This window comes from Scyliorhinus canicula, chromosome 9 (assembly GCF_902713615.1).
Source record: "Scyliorhinus canicula chromosome 9, sScyCan1.1, whole genome shotgun sequence".
Taxonomy (NCBI): domain Eukaryota; kingdom Metazoa; phylum Chordata; class Chondrichthyes; order Carcharhiniformes; family Scyliorhinidae; genus Scyliorhinus; species Scyliorhinus canicula.
Window position 1 is genome coordinate 109687537 of NC_052154.1, and position 15083 is coordinate 109702619.

General features: G+C 46.4%; 1 protein-coding gene across 1 annotated transcript in view; it reads left to right on the top strand.

Moving 5' to 3' along the window:
* Window positions 1-15083, top strand: part of pdhx (pyruvate dehydrogenase complex component X) — a 353795-nt gene that overhangs the window by 18970 nt on the left and 319742 nt on the right. The window lies entirely within an intron of this gene.

The window sequence follows — 15083 nt, forward strand, 5'->3', positions numbered from 1 at the left end:
TGTTCTCCTTTTTCAAAGGTACAACCTCTCATTTCTGGCGTCACTCAGTAAATGTTTTGCACATTTTCCAGTGTCTACATCCTTTATTATATGGAGAGTGAACAGTACTCTCTGTGGTCTATCCAATATTCTATGCAAGTTTAATATAGCTCCTGTGCTCTACAATTCTCTTCCAGAAGTAAACCACTTGCCTTGATAGCTTGATTAACCTGCTTTGCTGCTTTTAGTGACTTTTGGACCTGTACCCTGTGCACTTCTACCCTATTTAGAAACTTATTTTCCAACGAGTATGTGGCTTTCTTATTCTGACCAAAATGTATTGCCTCGCACTTGCCTATATTGAAGATAATTTGCCAATTACAGTACATAGACGTCCTGTGGGTTTTCTAATGCCCTCCAGTAATTTGTCACAGTCCTGTATTAACGATGTGCTCCAGTTTAGTATTGTCTACAAATTTAAAATTATTATTTTGAATTCCATGTTTAAATATATGTTGTGTATGGCAAACAACAATAGTACCATTACCAACCATGGAAGACACCACTTGCAATTGTTTGCAAATCCGAGTAACTGAGTTTTTAACTCCTAAATTCGCTCTTCGGTTTTGTTCCAGCTCTATTCAGCCTGCTATTTGTCCCCTCCCTCCTCATGTTTTGCCCCAAGTCTATGATGTGGGACTTTCGCATAGGCCTTTTAGAAATCTATTATATTATGTCAACTTATCTAATTCTCCCGACTGCTCTTCAAATAATTCATGTTTGTTGAGCATGATCTTCCCTTTTGAAATCTGTGCTATTTTAAATTATATTTTCAGCATCTAATGGTTTTTCTATTACATAATAAGAACTAGGAGCAGGGATAGGCCATCTGGCCCTTTGCTCCTACTCTGCCATTCAATGAGATCATGGCTGATCTTTTGTGGACATTTTTCAGTAAAGATTCCATTAGCTTTCTATCACTTTGTTGAGTTAATTGATCTATAACCTGGACTTGTTCTTTTTTCCTTTTTTAAATATAGTAACATATGAACAGCAAACCAGTTCTCCAATAGTATTCTATTTTTGAATGAATGTTATATTTGTGTCATAGTGCCTATGCATTCGTGGTTTGTGACGAATGGAGGACTTTAGGAAAATTGGATTACGAATGTATTGGGCAATTTAAGGGTTAAAAACCTAGGGGCTGGTATGTTTGAGCGCAGTGATCATATTTTTTTTATAAGAAGGTGAAATTGACCAAGAGGAATGTTTTTTTTCAGTCTGGGCTAATGCACTTGGTTTGACAGGGGACAATCACTGGGGAGTTGATGTGCTTTCAGTCCCTGGGGAGTTAATATTTTTTCAGCTTGGAGTGATTATGTCAGTGCTGGATAGAACTAAGAGAGGGAACGACATTTAAAAAAGCTTTTGGAGAGAAGGGTTGAAGTCTGATCTGGTTACCCTTGCTTTTTTTAAAGCCCGTTTTTTCCCCAATTCAACATGATAACAAATGAACACAAGAACTAAGAGCAGGAGTAGGCCATCTGACCCTCGGGCCTGCTCTGCCATTCGATAAGATCCTGGCTGATCTTTTTGTGGACTCAGCTCCACTTGCCCGCCGCTCACCATAACACTTAATTCCTTTACTGTTCAAAACAAAATCTAATTTTGCCTTAAAAACATTTCAGGAGGTAGCCTCAACTGCTTCACTGGGTAGGGAATTCCACAGATTCACAATCCTTCCTCCTCACCTTGGCCCTAAATCTGCTCCCCCCTATTTTGAGGCTATGCCCCCTAATTCTAGTTTCACCCGTCAGTGGAAACAACCTCCTTCCTTCTAGCTTATCTTTTCCCTTCATAATTTTATATGTTCCTAGAAGATCCCCTCTCATTCTTCTAACTTCCAATGTGTATAGTCGCAATCTACTCAGCCTCTCCTTATAAGCCAATCCTCTCAACTACGGAATCAATATTCAAAAAACAGTAACAATATTTTAAGAACAAAGCAGTTTTGTCTGAAAACAGGTAGAAGGTAGAGGCTGAAACAACCCAGTTGAAGTAGTTATTTGAAGATATTCAGCCAGAGTCTGCAGGGGTTTTAACTGGGACCCAAATCAAGCAAAACAATTATTACTCTATGCCCTGCTGATTTTAAACTGGATTGAGAGCTGAATGTTTCTTTTCTTGTTGTTTAATGGAGAATTGAGTAGTAGTGTTAAAGGGTAATTGTAAGCTGTTCTTTCCGGGTGTGAAGTTAAAGAGTTTAATATTATATTCATAATAAAGTTTTGTTTTAAAATACCAAAACCCTATTTTTTGGTCCCTTCTACTTCCTATTTACACACTACCCCTTGGTGGTGTCATCCACAGAATTTGAAGTTAATTACCATAGAATCCATATAGCGGAGAAGCAGTCGACACTGTCCCTCCGAAAGAGCATCCTATCTATGCCCACACCCCTGCCTTTTCACCATAACCCCATGGCCACATCTAACCTATACATCCTTGGACACTAAGAGGCAATTGATTAGGGGCTGGTTTAGCACAGGGCTAAATCGCTGGCTTTGAAAGCAGACCGAGGCAGGCCAGCAGCACGGTTCAATTCCCGTACCAGCCTCCCCGAACAGGCGTCGGAATGTGGCTACTAGCGGCTTTTCACAGTAACTTCATTTGAAGCCTACTTGTGACAATAAGCAATTTTTCATTTCATTTCTTTTAATTTCATCAAGGCCAGAATTGAACCGGCTTGACGCTATGAGGCAGCAGTGCTCACCACTGTGCCACAATGCCGCCTCTAAACTCCCTAATTTCTGCATAATTTCTGTACAAATGTTTGCAATCTACAACCCTCCCCCTCAGCCTCTCTCTACCCCTCCACTACCTTAATTGTCAGACTGTTTCTGCAGATCCAGTCTTGGGTGAGTTGCAGTTCCTCTTGCCAACCCTTGGGACAACTGAAACTATCTTCCTTGATTCCTGCTGCAAGCTCCCTGTCTTTGTCCCCCAATTCCATTCCACTCTGGCGGTTGCCCGGGGGGGGGGGGGGGGGGGTGTTGGATACTGTCTCAGCTTGAACCAAATTGTTCACAATCTCTGTATCCTGTCTTCCCTTGAACTGTTTCTGACCCCATATCCTGCCCATCACAATGGCACCTTAACCATCTAACATTGAAACTGTCATCTGCTACTTTGTCACTTACTGATTTTTAAAACGATTTGTGAAATGTGGGCATTGCTGAGAAGGCCAGCCCTAATTGTCCCAGGAGATGGTGGTGAACTTCCTTGAACTGCTGCAGTCGATGTGGAGTGGATACACGCACAGTGCAATGATTTACTTTTATTAGACTTTATTGTAGTGCTTTGATAAACAGAGTGGCTTGCTAGACCAATTTCAGAAGGCAGTTAAGAGTCAATCACATTGCTATGAGCTCAGAGTCACACCCAGGCCGCATGAGGTAATGGCGGCCAGTACATTTCCTTGCCTAAAGGATATTTATTGAGATGGGATTTTATAATATTCCAGTGGTTTCACGGTCACCGATTCCTACTCTTGTTTTTTTCAAGTTTCGATTTATTTCATGAACTGAGTTCAAATGACTCAATTTGAACGAGTTCATGTCCCACTCCAAGGTCTTGACCTCAAAATTCAAGGCTGACACTCCAGTGCATTACTGAGGGAATGACGCACTGTTGAGTTTCTTTCTTACAGATTAAACCCCCGCCTGCTTTCTCAGGTGGACATAAAGTATCTCCTCGTTCTATTTCAAAGAAGGGCAACGGAGTTATCCACGGTGTACTTGCCAATATTCAGCCCTCAACAACATTACTGAAAGAGTTTGCTGTGCGCAAATTAGCTGCTGCGGGTCCATTTCAATAGTGACTACACTTCAAAAAACTTTTAATTGGCTGTAAAGCACTTTGAGACACCTGGTAGACATGAAAAGTGCTAGAAAAATGCATTTTTTGTTTCATTCTTATGTCTCCGGAGGTCCAGGCCTCTGCATTATTAGTCCAGGAGCTTAACCACAATTACAATATCTATCTTTATTAATGCTCTCCTGGCCAAGCCCCACATCCTGTACGTCTTATAGCTTTCAGCTTATCTAAAACTCTGCAACCTGTATCCCATCATACAGCAAGTCTTGGACACACATTAACCCATTGGACTATGTTGACTCCCAATCCATCAATGCCGAACATTTAAAAGCTCTTCCCATCTCTGTAATTTTGTCCAATACTCTCTGGGAAGATGGAAAGATTTAGGGGGAGAATTCCAAAGGGCATTACCCAGATGGATGATAGCTTGGCCTCTATTACTGAGGTGAAGGGAGGAATTTATGCACAAGACCAATGTCAGAGAAATGGAACATTGAGGTTACAGAGATGGAATGATTCTGTTTTAAAGGGAAACAACTGGGAAATCAGGATTGAGTAGAACAGAGAAGACTGGGTGACTTGATACAGAAAGCAGAGTTTTAGATGAGCTGAAAGTTTGAGGAGGATGAGCCAATAAGCTTTGGAATAGTCTACTGTGAAGATGATAAAAGCCTGGATAAAAGGTTCAGCAGCAGCAGATGGTCACAGAGGCAGGAGTAGACCATATAATAGTCACAGCACAGAAAGAGTCAACTCAGCCCATTCTGTCTGTGCCGGCTCTTGGTAAGAGCAACTTAGCGAGTCCAATGCCCCACCCTTTTCCCTATAGCCCTGCAAATGTTTTCCCTTCAGATCATTATCCAGTTTTCTTTTGAAAGACATGACTCCATCACATTCTCAGGCAGTCGATTCCAGAGGTTTGACTCACTCTGTAAAATAGTGAAGGTAGACGGTGTTACACAAGTATTTGTAATGGAGAAGATTTAGGGTCGGAGACTCATCTGAGGGTCAAGTAGGGCAATATAATGCAAATAGTCTTAAGACAGTGAATGGGGAGGGAATGAAAATGGACGTGAGGTGAATAGAGTTTGTGCTGGATGCTGGGCCTGGTAACAGGAGGTGCCTGTAATGACTTAGACCAGGTCTTTGAGATGGGCTAATTATAATATGATTCCCTGATTAGTGGCCCAATCGGGGAACCCCTTTCTCCGCAACATTGTCAGATCCTCTACACCTGCAGTGCAGACAGCAAGCTGAATGTACCTGGTTGTTCGTCTGTTGGTTTGTAAATAAAAGGAATTCTGGTGAAGGGACTTCTGCCTCCTTGGACGTATTAGTGGCGACGAGAAAAACGGAATGACCCGAAGGAACCTGCTCATTAGCAGCCGCCACATATTGAGGGTAAGCAAAATGCCTTTATTTGGGAAGTTGGTTTCTTTTGATCCTGCAGTGGAAGACTGGGCCCAATATGTAGAGCGGGTGAAGTGCTTTTTTAGAGCAAACGATATAATTCCGGATGAAAAGCAATGGACAATTCTCTGGGCCGGCAGCTTTTGCCATTATGCACAGTCTCACTTTTCCGGAGGCACCGGACACAAAAACTTTCCAGGAATTGATGGTAAAAGAGTTCTATGACTTTAAGGCACCTCTGATCCTGCAAACATACCGGTTTTACTCAGCATTCCGAGACACTGGGGAGTCAGTCACTAACTTTTTAACAAGATTAAGGTGATTAGCAGAGGCTTACGAATTTGGCCTGACGCTAAATGAGATGTCCGACACCAGTTGGTGTGCGGAATAAAAGATTTAGCAGTACAAAAACATCTGTTAGCAGAGGCCGAGCTGGATTGCAAACAAGCATTGGAGCTGACTTTGTCCTTAAAAAAACGGCAAGTGGAGCACATGATTTACAGGGTACTCCGATGGAGGTAGATGCCCATACCAGGGACTATCGCTGGGGGGTAGGCAACTGCATAGCCATCCTCGGGAACGATTCGGATACTGAGGAACCCAGGCCCACTCGCAGAACTGCTCCCAAGCAAGGGAATATTAGGACCAGACAGGCGGCAGCCCCCTGCAGTGTTTCGCCTGGCCAGATATTGTAGCTGTTGCCAGAGATTGGAGCCAGAGAGGAGAAATAAAAGCCCAAAACCAACATCTTGGAGAAGGACACGTAGGCCGAGATACAGGAGAATGCACACCCTAGAAGCCCCACCTACCAGAGGCAGCCCCAAAATTCTCCAAGGTCTGACCGGTACCCTTCGCATTAAGGCAGAAAGTCGATACGGAAATCAAAAGATTGGAGCATGAAGGAATAATAAAACCAGTCCAGCTTGCAGAGTGGGCGGCACCCATGGTGCCTATCCTTAAGCTGGACTGCTCGGACGGCTTTTGTGGAGATTTCAAACAAACGATTAATCTCTGCTCACAACTGGACAAATACCCAATTCCCTGGATTGAGGGGATTCTATGAAGCTGGCTGGAGGACTCTTATTCTCAAAGCTGGATATGAGCCACGCATATCTGCAGCTGAAATTGCGAAGAGTCGCAAATATTCTCAACTATAAACACCCTGAAGGGCCTTGTTCAGTACACAAAATTACCCTTCGGGGTATTGTCAGCCTGTGCAATATTCCAGAGGACAATGGAGAATATATTACAAGGGTTACCACAGGTTGCCATTTACCTGGACGAAGTCCTCATTATGGGAAAAACAGGGGCAGAACACCTACCAAAACTGGAGAACGTCATTTGGAGGTTTTCAGCAGCAGGCGTGCACCTAAAGAGGAAGAAATGTGTTTTTTAGTTCCTCAAGTAACTTATCTGGGTTACAAGGTTGACAAGTAAGGGCTACACCCTTTTGGAGAATCGGATGAGGGTGATTAAAGATGCCCCGACCCCCACCCCAATCCAGGAGTTAAGATCTTTTTTAGGACTGGTGACGTACTACAGAAAGTTCATACAGAACAGGGTTTCCATCCTGGACCCCCTACACCAATTACTAAAAAAGGGCAAGCCTGGGAGTGGTCCGCCCACCAAGACGGGGCTTTCAAGAAGATCAAACAACGGCTGTCCTCAGAAAACGTCTTGGCACACTATGACCCAGGAAAGAGTTGGTGCTCACGTGCGACGCATCTTCATGTGGCGTTGGGGCAGTTCTAGCACACAGAGGGCAAAATGGACAGGAACGGCCTATAGCGTTTGCTTCCAGGATGTTAGCAGCAGCAGAGCGAATGTACGTGCAAATTGGAAAAGAAGGACTGGCTGTGATCTTCGCGGTAAAGCAATTTCACCAGTACTTGTGTGAGCGGAAATTCACAATAATCACAGACCACAAGCCATTGCTGGTCTTGCTCAAAGAAGATAAAGTGGTGCCACCAATAGCTTCGGCCGGGATCCAACGCTGGGCCCTACTACTGGCAGCATACCAATCTCAACTGGTACACCGGCCGGGAACCCGGGTGGCAAATTCCGATGCACTAAGCAGGTTGCTATAACCAGACACACTGCCATTGATACCAGAATAGAAGAAACAGTGATGACACTACATTTCCTGGATACCTTTCCAGTGGCCACACAAAACATTCGTTTGTGGACACAAAGGGACCCGGTTTTAGCAAAAATAAAACACATGGTGCTAACGGGGGAGATGGAAAGACCAGTCCAGGAAAAATTCCACCCCTACTGGAGTAGAAGAGAGCAGATCACTGTGGAGGACTGGATACTGCTAAGGGGAGCTCGAGTAATAGTTCCAAGTCTAGGCTGTCGAGCCATACTGGCTGAACTACAACATGGGCACCCTGGAGTCTCAAAAATGAAGATGCTGGCCAGGTGCTGACACAGACATAGCGGCATTGGTAGGTCGGTGCCAACAAGGGCAGAAGGTGCCACCAGCAGCCCCGTTGCAGCCATGGGAATGGCCGGGTAGACCATGGTTGCAACTTCATGTCGATTTTGCAGGCCCGTTTATGGGTTCAATGTTTTTTGTGATAGTAGACGCCCATTCCAAGTGGCTGGATGTCTACAAAACGAACTCAGCAAATACAACAGCAACCATCGAACCATCACCAGCCAGGGCTTCACAAAATTTATGAAGTCGAATGGCATTCGGCACATAAGGACGGCACCATACCACCCGCATCAAATGGGTTGGTGGAGTGCGCCGTCCAGACCCTAAAAGTTGGGTTGAAAAAACAGTCAGCAGCATCAGTAGACACTAAACTGTCGAGCTGGCTATTCGACTATAGAACAACACCACACGCCACGACAGGAGTAGCACCAGCGGAGCTACTCATGGGCAGACGACTCCGAACCAGGCTGAGCCTACTACGGTATTCCTAAATTTAGGTGAAAGAATAGAACAACACTAAGAGGCCCCATGCAGGGGCCAAGACAACGCTCGCCGAGAAAGGCAGTTCAACGCGGGTGAAAACGCTCGCCGGGAAAGGCAGTTCAACGTGGGTGAAAACGCTCGCCGGGAAAGGGAGTTCAACGCGGGTGAAAACGCTCGCCGGGAAAGGCAGTTCAACGCGGGTGAAAAGGTATTGGTCAGAAATTATGTGAATGGCCCCACATGGGTAGCAGGAACGGTCAAAGCCAGGACAGGACCAGCGTCGTATGAGGTACGTGTGGGAGAACCCGTAGTAAAAAGGCACCTGGACCATGTGCAGGCCTCAGATTTGTTTCCTCCCCTGGAACTGACTCAGACAGCGTACCGAGGACCATGGAAAGTCTTCCACGACATACTATTCACGCCCCTCCGGCACCACTGGTGAGGACATTGGACTCGGATATGGACACCATGGATGATGCTGGGGCTGTCCCCCTGCCGCCGGAAGAAGGGGGCGAACCGCCCCTCAGGCACTCGCATTGGAAAAGATAGGTGCCTAGCCGTTATACCCCTCCTCCGTCAGAAGCCGTAGTTGCGGATCCGGCGCAGTAAGGAAGCAGGAGCCCCGTGAGTCACGAGGACCACGGGGTGGCCTCGGACTTTGGGGGGGTGGGGAGGGGCGTAATGACTTCAGCCAGGCCTTTGAGATTGGCCAATTAGAATACGAGTTCCCCGACTAGTGGCCCAATCAGGGAACCACTTACTCTGTATAGAACAGGGATTGTCAGATCCTCTGCACTCCCAGTATAGACAGCAAGCTGAATGGTTGTTCGGCTCTTGGTTTGTAAATAAAAGGAATTCTGGTGAAGGGACTTCTGTCTTTGTGGACTTATTACAGTTCCCGACACCATGCTGAAATCTACCTGGTTATCTCAGAGACAGAGGGACAGGATAAAGTGTGGGAAATGTTTATGAAAACATCCCATGTCATTGATCCCAGGGGGGGGGATCTCATTGAAACTTAGCGAATTTAGCGAAATGCTGGTTAGGCCAGCATTTCTTGCCGGTCCCTAGTTGCCTTCAGAAGGTAGTGGTGAGCTGCCTTCTTGAACCACTGCAGTCTTTGAGATGCAGGTACACTACTGTGAGGCCGAGGTGGAATGAACTTGGACGGGATGTTTCCACTAGTAAAAGAAACTAGAACCCAAAGGCACAGCCTCCTAGTGAAGGGACGATCCTTTAAATCAGAGATGAGGAAGAATTTCTTCAGCCAAAAGGTGCTGCATTTGTGGAACTCATTGCCTCAGAAGGCTGTGGAGCCCAATCACTTGAGTGTCTTTAAGACAGAGATAGATAGGTTCTTAATTAATAAAGGGATCAGGGGTTATGGGGAGAAGGCCGGAGAATGGGGGTGAGAAGCATATCAGCCATGATTGAATGGCGGAGCAGACCCAATGGGCCGAATGCCCTAATTCTGCTCCTGTGTCTGATGGGCACACATCATCATAGAATTTACAGTGCAGAAGGAGGCCATTCGGCCCATCGAGTCTGCACCGGCTCTTGGAAAGAGCACCCTACCCAAGTTCAACACCTCCACCCTATCCCAATAACCCAGTAACCCCACCCAACACTAAGGGCAATTTTGGACACTAAGGGCAATTTATCATGACCAGTCCACCTAACCTGCACATCTTTGTACTGTGGGAGGAAACCGGAGCACCCGGAGGAAACCCACGCAGACACGGGGAGGATGTGCAGACTCCGCACAGACAGTGACCCAAGCCGGAATCGAACCTGGGACCCTGGAGCTGTGAAGCCATTGTGCTATCCACAATGCTACCGTGCTGCCCTTATCATGCGTTACCTCCACAAAGCAGAAACTCCCTGGTGCACAGATTTCCTCTCCAGGTTCTATAGTGGCCATGATGTGTAAATATTGACGGAAAATTGCTATTGTAAAATAAATAAAAAGCCCTGTAATGTTAAAAAGAACAGAGTTCGGCATTTCCAATGTTAAACTGAAGTGGGAACTTTGCTGCAATTGGCTTGTGCAAAAAGCTTCTGAAGAAAAGTGATTGAGCTTTAGAGAAGGAGAATAAATGTTGTATAAATGGTCTCTTTAATTGCTTTCATGGAGGCTTGAATGCAGCTGGATAGAAATAAGTGTCCTGGCCAGCAGTGTGATTCACTTATCCTGTCGTACCGCTAGGTTACATTATTAATGGGACTTTCTCTGGAATATAATGAATTCTAATTGGTATTTTGGTTTATTGTGAATGGCCCTGTGAATGTGAGTCATATGTGAAAATGTATTTTTTTCTCACTGGAACTGTTATCCTGCTGGCAAGTGTGAGGAAACGGGGGCGGTGAGCTCCAAAAATGGTTTAAGTACTGTAACCGAGGTACATACTTGATGAATGATGTGTGGTGTTTAACAACTCATAGTGTTATTTTATCTTGGTCTACCGGTGGTCCTTAATGCCAAGTGACGAATGTTGCATGTTATTAAAATGTATTCCACAGTTCGTGCTCGTGAACTAGATCATTCTTATTAAATGCCAACTTAAAACAATTGACATAAATCATGTAAATAGTTTCAAAAGAGGGACATAGCACTATAGCCTTGCTCAAGCGCTGTTGCAGCCTTTTCTGCACTTGGATTTTTAATCTGTCATACTTTGCAATGCTTGAATGATAACAAATTGGATGCAAACTTTCAATGGCAATGATATGCTGGTTCTGTGATCCAATATGAACAGGAAAGTTAATCAGAATGTCATATTCTTTTTCCAGATGTACTTCCCTTTCTGCCTCTTCAGATATTTAAAACCATTGCAGAACATTCTGTACTGTTATCAAGTGATAGGTAATTAAGTGCCTGCAGGGAACCTAGATTTAATTGGACCAATTGTGCAAGAAAACTGTTTCTGATGTTTACTGGAAGTGGAATATCTCTGATCCTGTATTGACAATAAGGTGTCCACCTGAAGGATTCAATATCCTGCACCCACAGAATGTAGGTTGGTCTGAGTTTAGTCTGTTTGTAAATATAGTTCTGTAGACAGCAATGCAATTGCCTGATAGGCGGTAACTGGTGTTTCTTATTTAATTTCTCATTTAATAGGTAAAGTCGTCATAGTCCCAGATCATAGGCCGCTTTCCCCTTTGGGGTGGGGGGAGCTGACTGGTGTGATTTAACCTGATGGACAAGGTTGAGAAAGCGACCCTTCATGAATAACCTTGGCCGGTACGGGAATTGAACCCGCGCTGCTCTGCCTCACGAACCAGGTGTCTAGCCCAGTGAGCTAAATCGGCCCCTGACTTCATTTAGATTTTACAACGTGTGGAAAAAAGATTTTATTACAAACATCTGAGCCTACACAAATCACAACACTTCAAAGTATTGTGAGTGGAGCACTCCAGACGTTTCAACATAATAACAATATAAATGTAGGTATTATGGATTCACTGACTGCAGTATTTAAATTATATTACAACTGTTCAGAGTTTAATTGTTTCCTTTATTCTTTAGTTTGATAATTGCTTTAGAAAATGTGTTCAATATTCAGTTGGAATTATTATCGAATGCAGCACTGCAGTGTTTACCCCAATGTTGCTGTATTCAATACCCTAGCAACCAGCAGTGTAACTCCTTCCATCTGTGCCTTTATTATTGCCAAGCTCTCCTGTAACAACCTATTGTGTTTTCGCATGGTAAGATCTGTTCCTGGAACATTCTGCTGCTCACACTTTTATTGAGAGAATAATATCCCCCTGTAAAGTGCTTTACTGAAGAGGTGTTGCAGCTGTGAGATGGGTTTTACAGACAGATCATTGGAACCAAAGGTTACTGACCTTAATGCACTTAAGCTATATTGACTGCAGTCACAACTGCATCTTTGAATGTTACAAATGTGGTCTGACGGTGGGTTATAAGGCACTCCGAGCACTGTATTTTGTTTTACTACTTCAGTGTTTAGCACTTGCAATGAGAATATAGCAATCCATAGATCCATAAAATTACTACAGCGCAGAAGGAGGCCATTCAGCCCATCGAGTCTGCACAGACCCTCTGAATGAGCACCCTAACCAACCCCCACTCAATCCCTGTAACTCCATCGAACCTATACATCCCTTGGATTCTAAGGGCCAATTTAATATGGCCAGTACACATAAACAGAACATCTTTGGATTGTGGGGTGAAACCGGAGCACCCGGTGGAAACTCACGCAGACACGGGAGTGGATGTGCAAACTCCACGCAGAGAGTCACCCAAGGCCAGAATCGAACTCGGGTCTCTGGCACTGAAACAGCAGTGTTGACCATTGTACCACCAATCCATTTCATACTTGAGTTGCATGCCTGAAACCTGAGCAAAATAAATCTAGGTACTGCACTGGAGGGTCACCTGAGAGGATACTGCACTCTTCCAGGCACCGTTTTCTGCATGAGGTATTAAGCCAAACCTCCAACTGCCCTCTTGGTTGAACATAAAGGATTCTATCGCACTATTTTTCAGAAGAGCAGCGGAGTTCTCCCCTGTTTCCTGGCCAGTCAGCATCACCGTATCACATCCCTGTTTGTGGTATTTTGTTGTGATTACACTTCGTTGGTTTGACTGCATTTTGTGACATCCAGAGGCAATGAAAGGCACTACTTAAGTGTTGTTTCTTTACTGAACTTAATAGCAGCTTGCAGCTCGAGTACCAGAAACTAAGGGCGTGATTCTCTGATCCTGAGGCTAAGTGTGGACGCCGTTGTAAATGCCATTGCGTTTCCTGACAGCGTCAACATGGCCTCAGGATCAACAATTCTGGCCTCCACAGGGAGCCAGCACAGCACTGGAGTGACCCACGTTGCTCCAGTTGCCGATCCCGGTGTCAACTGGGTGCCGCGGGGTCCGTGCATGCGCAGTGGCACCAGTGCCAACGCGCGCATGCGCAGTGGCTCCCTTCTCCGTGCCGGACACGACGCAACATGGCATTGGGCTACAAGGGCCGGCGCGGAGGAAAGGAGGCCTCCAGCCTGAGAGGCCGGCCCGCCGATTGGTGGGCCCCGATCACGGGCCACAGACCCTTCCACGCTGAGATCCCGCTGGGTAAGACCAGATTAGAACAGCGTCGGCAGGACTTGGATTTTTTGGTACGGCCGTTCGGCCGAGACCCGCCGGGGTGGAGCCCCGTAGAATGGCCCCCAACCGGCGCCGTGCTGACCACGCCTGCGCCAATGGAGCGGAGAATCTAGTCCCAGCGTCGGGGCCACGTGGCGCGATGCGCGCCGATCAGAGTGATTCTCCGGCCCGGCCCCAGGCTGAGAGAATCTCGCTCTAAGTTATTGTTGGAATGACAATATTACATTCTTTGTTCATATGAATAAGGAACAGGCATAGTCCACTCGGCCCCTCGAGTCTGTTCTGCCATTCAATAAGATCATGGCTGATCCGATTGTAACCCAACTTCACATTCCTGTCTACCCCTGAAAACCTGTCACCCCCCAGAATTTATCCAGCTCTGCCTTAAAAATATTCAAAGGTTCTGCTTTCACTACCTTTTGTGGAAGAGATTACCAGAAACGCACAACCTTCTGAGAGAATAAAATTCTCCCCATCTCTGTCTTAAATGTGCAATCCCTTATTTTAAACAATGACCCCTAGTTTGAGATTCTCCCACAAGAGGCTGTTATGTTCTATGTTCTAAAACATCCCTCCACATCCACCCTGCAAATACCCCTCAGGATCTTAAGAGGTTTCCGCCATGTCACCTCCTACTCTTCCAAACCCGAGTGGATACAAGGCTAACCTGTCTAATCTTTCCTCTTTAGCCAACCTATCTATTCCAGGTATTAGTCCAGTAAACCTTCTTTGAAATGCTTCCAATGTATTTACACATTTCCTTACCAATCAGCAGAGGGCAGTACAAGCTCATTTTGAAACCACTATTCTGTAGTGATTGTATATCAATATGACCATCTGTGCGTTTTAATTTTCCAGTTTATATTAACTTTATAATGCCCCAAAAGAGGGTTTAACACTGCAGTAAATGGAGGCTTTGTGGCGCAGTGGTAGCTCCCCCTACCACTGGATCAGAAACTCCTGGATCGAAATTCTCCGCTCCCGCGATAAATCGGGAAGGGCGTCGTGAACTCGGCCGAGTTTCACGACGGCCTCGGAGGCCGCTCCTCTCACCTAATTCACTCCCACCCGGGGTCTAGGAGCGGCGCTCCGTAAATCTCGGCCGCCGGGCCTTGACGCATGCTTCAAGGCGGCGCGCCGAGAATGACGTGACGGTGGCGCCTATGTGACGTCAGCCGCACATGCGCAGGTTGGCCGGCTCCAACCCGCGCATGCGCGGCTGACGTCACGACGGCTGACGGCTCCAACCCGCGCATGCGCGGTTGCCGTCTTCCCCTCCGCTGCCCCGCAAGACGTGGTGGCTTGATCTTGCGGGGCGGCGGGGGGGAAAGAGTGCGTCGCTTTGAGACGCCGGCCCGACGATCGGTGGGCACCGATCGCGGGCCAGTCCCCTCCCGAGCACGGCCGTGGTGCTCACTCCCTTCTCCGCCCCCCACAAGCTTCAAACTAGCATTTGGGCGCCCATGTTCACGACGGCAGCGTCCAGGTGTGGTTGCCGCCGTCATGAATCAGTCAGGAACGGCAAGCCGCTCGCCGCATTTGGGCCGGAGAATCGCCGGTCGCCGTGAAAAACGGCGAGCGGCGATTCTTCCGAGCGGGGGATGGGAGAATCGCGGGGGGTGCCAGGGGGGCGTGTCGTGAGTCGCCCGGCCCTCCCGCGATTCTCCCACCCGGCTTGGGGAGCGGAGTATTCCGCCCTCCACGTTTGAGCCCATTACCCCAGGACCTGTTGGTCACGGAAGGAACGTTCATAATGTGATTCAACGG